Genomic DNA, 7394 nt, shown 5'->3' with positions numbered 1-7394 from the left:
CCCCTCCCGACGTGCAGCCTCTCTCTCCCTGCGAGCCCCCCCCCGACGTGCAGCCTCTCTTTCCCTGCGAGCCCCCCCCGACGTGCAGCCTCTCTCTCCCTGCGAGCCCCCCCCGACGTGCAGCCTCTCTCTCCCTGCGAGCCCCCCCTCCCGACGTGCAGCCTCTCTCTCCCTGCGAGCCCCCCCCGACGTGCAGCCCCCCCCCCCCTCCCGACGTGCAGCCTCTCTCTCCCTGCGAGCCCCCCCCGAAGTGCAGCCTCTCTCTCCCTGCGAGGGACGCTGCGGGGGCTCGCTGGGCAGCGGGGCGCGCGCGTTGGGGTGGGGCTGGCACTGGGCAGGGGGTGACGCTGCACGTTGTGAGGGGGCTGGCACTGGGCAGGGGGTGACGCTGCACGTTGTGATGGGGGGCCGGCACTGGGCAGGGGGTGACGCTGCACGTTTGGTGGGGGCTCGCACTGGGCAGGGGGCGAAGGGGGGCCTGTGTGTGTGTGTGTGTGTGTGTGTGTGTGTGTGTGTGGGCCGTGTGTGTGTGTGTGTGTGGGGGCCGTGTGTGTGTGTGGGGGCGTGTGTGTGTGTGGGGGCCGTGTGTGTGTGTGGGGGCCGTGTGTGTGTGTGGGGGGCCGTGTGTGTGTGTGTGGGGGCCGTGTGTGTGTGTGGGGGGCCGTGTGTGTGTGTGGGGGCCGTGTGTGTGTGTGGGGGCCGTGTGTGTGTGTGTGGGGGCCGTGTGTGTGTGTGGGGGCCGTGTGTGTGTGTGGGGGCCGTGTGTGTGTGTGGGGGCCGTGTGTGTGTGTGGGGGCCGTGTGTGTGTGTGGGGGCCGTGTGTGTGTGTGGGGGCCGTGTGTGTGTGTGGGGGCCGTGTGTGTGTGTGTGTGTGGGGGCCGTGTGTGTGTGTGTGTGTGGGGGCCGTGTGTGTGTGTGTGTGGGGGCCGTGTGTGTGTGTGTGGGGGCCGTGTGTGTGTGTGTGTGGGGGCCGTGTGTGTGTGTGTGTGGGGGGCCGTGTGTGTGTGTGTGTGGGGGCCGTGTGTGTGTGTGTGTGGGGGCCGTGTGTGTGTGTGTGTGGGGCCGTGTGTGTGTGTGTGGGGGCCGTGTGTGTGTGTGTGTGTGGGGGCCGTGTGTGTGTGTGTGGGGGCCGTGTGTGTGTGTGTGGGGGCCGTGTGTGTGTGTGTGGGGGCCGTGTGTGTGTGTGGGGGCCGTGTGTGTGTGTGGGGCCGTGTGTGTGTGTGTGGGGGCCGTGTGTGTGTGTGTGGGGGCCGTGTGTGTGTGTGTGGGGGCCGTGTGTGTGTGTGTGTGGGGGCCGTGTGTGTGTGTGTGTGGGGGCCGTGTGTGTGTGTGTGTGGGGGCCGTGTGTGTGTGTGTGTGGGGGCCGTGTGTGTGTGTGTGTGGGGGCCGTGTGTGTGTGTGGGGGCCGTGTGTGTGTGTGTGTGGGGCCGTGTGTGTGTGTGTGGGGGCCGTGTGTGTGTGTGTGTGGGGCCGTGTGTGTGTGTGTGTGTGTGTGTGGGGGCCGTGTGTGTGTGGGTGTGTGGGGCCGTGTGTGTGGGTGTGTGGGGGCCGTGTGTGTGGGTGTGTGTGGGCCGTGTGTGTGGGTGTGTGTGGGCCGTGTGTGTGTGTGTGGGCCGTGTGTGTGTGTGTGGGCCGTGTGTGTGTGTGTGGGCCGTGTGTGTGTGTGTGGGCCGTGTGTGTGTGTGTGGGCCGTGTGTGTGTGTGGGGGCCGTGTGTGTGTGTGGGGGCCGTGTGTGTGTGTGTGTGTTGGGTGGGGCTCGCAGGGAGAGAGGCTGCACGTTGGGTGGGGGGGAGCTTGCAGGGGAGAGAGGCTGCACGTTGGGGGGGGGGGAGGATGCAGGGGGAGAGAGGCTGGACGTTGGGGGGGGGGGGGAGCTTGGAGGGGGGAAGAGGCTGGGGGGGGCCGAGCTTGCAAGGGGAGGGAGGCTGCACGTGGGGGGGCTCGTGCTGGGCAGGGGGCCGTGTTGCACTTTGTGGGAGGTGTGCTATTAATCTTCTCCCTTTGTTTTTCTACCACAGTTTGTGACTACTGGCATCTGGGTGTAATTGCCCCCCCCCCCCCCCCCCCCCCCCACCGTCGTCCCACCTTAGAGACTGAGAGAACAGTGTGGTCTAATGCACATCACACCTCCTGTGTCCTCCAATGTATTCAACAAGAGGATTTTTATGGTAAGTGGAGAAATACAATTTTTACACCTAAAACGCACGGGACTCGGATACAAAAGATTTTTTTTCTTTCATTGTTGCCAATGTCCAATATGGCTTTATTCTACGTATTAATTTGTAAAGTTGATTGTTACAGTGTATATTTGTATCCCCGACCTACTGTCTCCCCCTCCCTAATTACCCTGTAGACTGTAACCCCCCCCCGAGAACAGGGTCTGCGCCCCTCTGTACCCGTCTGTCAGTGTTATATTTGTATCCCCGACCTTCTGTCTCCTCCCCTTTACCCTGTAGACTGTAAGCCCCCGGGGGCAGGGTCCGCTCCCCTCTGTACCCGTCTGTGAGGATTGGTTTATTCACTGTAATTTATATCTGTATTTTGGGTGTTACCCGCTCCCATGTACAGCATGGAATAAATGTTCTCTATAAAAATAAAACTGTATAAATATATTTCTCCTTCTTCTTTTTTTTTTTTTTTTTTTTAAATTGATATACTTATTTTAATAAAACTGTTCTAGAAGTTTGGGCTGAATGTTCATTTCTATAATGATGAAGCTCGGTGTGACATTAGTGAGCAGTCACTGCCGGTCGGGCTGCGGTCACAGTGTTGTAGGTAGTTTCCAAAACATCTGTCCTCACATGTAGACCCACAGTAAACTGATCAGATCTCGCTGACAATTTATTTCTGTCTTTAGCAGACCCCTGATCCTCTCTCACGCCCCCCATTTATTAGGCCCCAGTCCTGTTTCACAGTGTTTCCCTCCTTTGGTGGCAACATAACTCCATGAGGCTCACACCGCCTGATTCCGGTCATATGGGGCGAAACGTGTTTTTTTTTTTTAATTTAAAGGGACGTAAGTTGCTTTTTGCTGAGCGTCTGAAGCTGTTGCCACCGCTGTTCCATAGGACAGGCTCTGGCAGAGGTGACACTACATATTTTACAGAGGGGTAACAATACTCCTTAGAAATTTTGAGACGTATTTTTAGCCGCTGAGGAGAACATCATAATTTGCAGCAACTCAAAATAATAGTACATACAGTAGATGGGTATCTATAAGGCCCCTTTCAGATGTCCGTGTTTAAACAGGTGCAAGCCACACGTACCAGTATGGTTGTCCATGTGGTACCAGTAAAAAAAAAGTAAGATACTGAAATGAATGTTTTGGTTTGGTTTTTTTTTTGTTTTTTTTTGTTTGTTTAATGTGGAAAGCCTGAAAAATTAAAGATCTAGGAAGATAAATAGAGCTTATAGAATAGTGTTCTAGAGATAGTTAGCTTGACCAGCATTTTTACACCATTTTTATTTTTTAATTTAAAAAAAAAAGTGGGGTCCCCCCAACTTTCATGTCCAGCACAGGAACAGCAGCAGCTGTAGGCTGAAATCCTCAGCTCTTTGCAGTACCTTGGCTGGTTATGAAAAATAGAGGGGATCCCACGCTTATTTTTTTACATTTTTAGATTAAAAAAAATTACGTGTGGTCCCCTCCATTTTTACTAAAAAAACAGCCATGGTACAGCAGACAACTGGGGGATGATATTCTTAGGGTGGAAAGGGCCATGGTTATTTGGCCCTTTCCAGCCTAACAATAGCAGCCCACAGACGCCCGAGAAGTGGCACATCAATTAGGTAATATTTGTGGGGTTGATGCCAGCTCCAGCATACACCCCTACTACTAATACAGTAGATGAAAGGAGAATAACAAACTTTATTTGAACAAAAAACCTTCGACTCAGACCTCATTCATCAATTTATTTGATTTTTATAAATAAAAAACAGTTCTATCGTAATCTATGGTGAGGTCCCACGACATTCCCCAAAAGCAAACCTGGAAAGACAGAGAAAATCATTCAATAAATAAAGACAAAAGACACCCTCTTTTCCAATTTATTTCTCTATCAAAGCCCTAATCCTGGTCTGCCGAAAGCCAATTGGGGGCGGTCACCTCAATCCTATACTGCTGTCACACTCAATGGAGAACCGAACATTCCTCATTGGTTGTGAACACACACACACACACACACACACACACACACACACACACACACACACACACACACAGCTGTGGATGCTTCTGTTTGATGACCTTCATCTCATAAGGTGAGCTCAGGTTATTCAGGTCAGCAGTATGTGTGCGGACGCGGCAGTGATGTCACAGGTTAATCAGAGTTCACAATGAACTCAGATGACATCCTGATGACACCCGCGCTACTGTGGGTGTCGCGGCAGTAACGTCATGGGTTCATCGGAGTTCCCAATGAACTTTGAAGAACCCGTGAAGTCACTGTCGCTACACCCGCGGTAGCGTAGGTGTCGTCAGGATATCAGAGTTCCTTGGATACTCACCTGTCCCCAGCGATGCTGTCCCTGGCACTGATGTCTATGGTGCTGCTGCTTCCAGGTCCTCCGTTGAGTGCATATTCATTGAGTATAATGAGCGGGGATTGGAAGCAAGTGACAGCAGGGCTGGAGACAAGTAAGTATAAAAATTCATTTTATTTCAGAGACACGTGTTTTCTCCGGTTCTTGTCACACGGATCACATCAGTGTGAAACCTGTGCTGCCTGAGAAAGAAAAAAAAAAATGTCTGCATGCAGGGAAATGTGGGGCAACACGGTCCATGTAAAAACATGCATGTGTGAGGAACACTATAGAATAACATGAGTACGTGTGGCATCCGTGTTAAAAATGGATGTCACACATACCTGAAACATATGGATAAAAATTCCCTGTTTTCCCAATCGGTGCGGGTTCCAGTGATCGGACACTGATCAGCAGGTGATCACCTTGCCCATGGATACGTGATAACTTGTTTTCACTAAACAATCCCTTTAAGGCGTGTAAACAATCCCTACAATTATTTGTCCGACAGCTCTCTCTTGACTATCACATACAGGAGTGCTCGGCCAAATGTTCTTGTGTTCTCTCTCTGAGAGCTGATGTCGCCTCCTCTGGGGGTGGATTATCTTTCAAGAGATCAAAAGCATCAACAAGTGGAATTCAAACACGCAGGTTCCTTCCCTCCCTTTACATCCATTCTCGAGGTAAGTCAGATAGGCCCCATACACATCAGATTGTTGTCTGATCCGGGCGATTTTAGCCCTGTGTTTATGTGAGCTTTCATGTAATCTGTATAAGGGCTTAGTCAAACATCTATGAACGTCAGTACAATCTCTGAACACAATGCATGGACTGGCTGAGGCCGTCCTTATAGACAGTGCTGTGAGCTCAGAAATCATGAACCTCACTGCAGCAACTCCGCTCTAGTCACCTCTAGTGAGATAGAATGGAGTTACTGTACAGGGGACGTTCCTTACAGACAGTGCTGTGAGCTCAGAAATCATGAACCTCACTCCAGCAACTCCGCTCTAGTCACCTCTAGTGAGATAGAATGGAGTTACTGTACAGGGGACGTTCCTTACAGACAGTGCTGTGAGATCAGAAATCATGAACCTCAGTGCAGCAACTCCGCTCTAGTCACCTCTAGTGAGATAGAATGGAGTTACTGTACAGGGGACGTTCCTTACAGACAGTGCTGTGAGCTCAGAAATCATGAACCTCACTGCAGCAACTTCGCTCTAGTCGCCTCTAGTGAGATAGAATGGAGTTACTGTACAGGGGACGTTCCTTACAGACAGTGCTGTGAGCTCAGAAATCATGAACCTCACTGCAGCAACTCCGCTCTAGTCGCCTCTAGTGAGATAGAATGGAGTTACTGTACAGGGGACGTTCCTTACAGACAGTGCTGTGAGCTCAGAAATCATGAACCTCACTGCAGCAACTCCGCTCTAGTCGCCTCTAGTGAGATAGAATGGAGTTACTGTACAGGGGACGTTCCTTACAGACAGTGCTGTGAGCTCAGAAATCATGAACCTCACTGCAGCAACTCCGCTCTAGTCACCTCTAGTGAGATAGAATGGAGTTACTGTACAGGGGACGTTCCTTACAGACAGTGCTGTGAGATCAGAAATCATGAACCTTAGTGCAACAACTGTGATCTAGTCATCTCTGCGCTGGGCAGTGTTATAACTAGAATTTGATGGGCCCCAGTGCAAAATTAGGACCTGCCCCCCCCCAACACAGATACACTGGGTACAGGATAATGACACCGACACTCGGGGCATGGGATATTGACGCTGACACTCAGGGTATGGGATAATGAAGTTAACACTTTGCTCTTTCCCTCAGCACTCAGGTTTCCCATGATCTGAAATCCCTCTTTCTATCATCATCCAGCTTTCCTATGTTCTGATATCCATCTTGTCCTCAGCACCCAGCTTCCCTAGGCTCTGCTATACATCTTTCCCTCAGCACCCAGCTTTCCCATATCAGAGTATCGGAAAGCTGGGTGCTGCGGGTAAGAGCCTCTTTCCATCAGCACAAAACTTTCCCATCCCAAGCTTATGTCTTTGTCCCCCCTCGTATATATAGTTCTCCAAATACTATAATGGCCCCCACATAGCCTTCCATATAGCATATTGGGTCCCACGTAACCCTTCATTTTACTAGAATGCGCCCCATAGTCCTTGTATTATGCATTTCCCATAGTCCTCCATGTATAAGGTAGCTCTTATAGCCCTCCAATTATTATACTACAACTCCCATAGTCCTCCATGTATTATAATTCACTCCATAGTCCTCCATATATTATACTGCACCCCATAGTCCTCCATATATTATAATGCACCCCCATAGTCCTCCATGTTTTATAATGCACCCCCATAGTCCATGGATAAGGTAGCCCTCATAGGCCTTCATATATTATAATGCAGCCCCCATAGTCCTGCATGTATTATAATGCACCCCACAGCTCACCATGTATTATAATGCAGACCTCATAGGCCTCCATGTATAATATTGCAGCCCCCATAATCCTCCATATATTATAATAGTAGCTGTCATATACCGTCCCCCAGGCCCACCCACCCAGTTCCTTGACCACTTTTCAGCCTGGCTGCCGCACTTCATGTCCTCAGAATTACCAACCCTCATCCTAGGAGACTTTAACATCCCCATGAACAGCCCCTCCTCCCCATCTGCATCCCAGCTTCTATCTCTTACCACCTCCCTTGGCCTCTCACAGCTCTCATCTTCTGAGACACATGAAGATGGTAACACTCTTGACCTGGTCTTTATCCGCCTCTGCTCAATCTCTGACTTTGATAACTCACCTCTTCGCCTCTGTGACCACAACATCCTCTCCTTCAAGCTCACCCTCGTCCACCCCAGTACA

This window comes from Anomaloglossus baeobatrachus, chromosome 3, assembly GCF_048569485.1.
Source record: "Anomaloglossus baeobatrachus isolate aAnoBae1 chromosome 3, aAnoBae1.hap1, whole genome shotgun sequence".
Classification (NCBI taxonomy): domain Eukaryota; kingdom Metazoa; phylum Chordata; class Amphibia; order Anura; family Aromobatidae; genus Anomaloglossus; species Anomaloglossus baeobatrachus.
The sequence above is the reverse complement of the archived record's forward strand: the minus strand, read 5'-3'. Positions refer to the sequence as shown.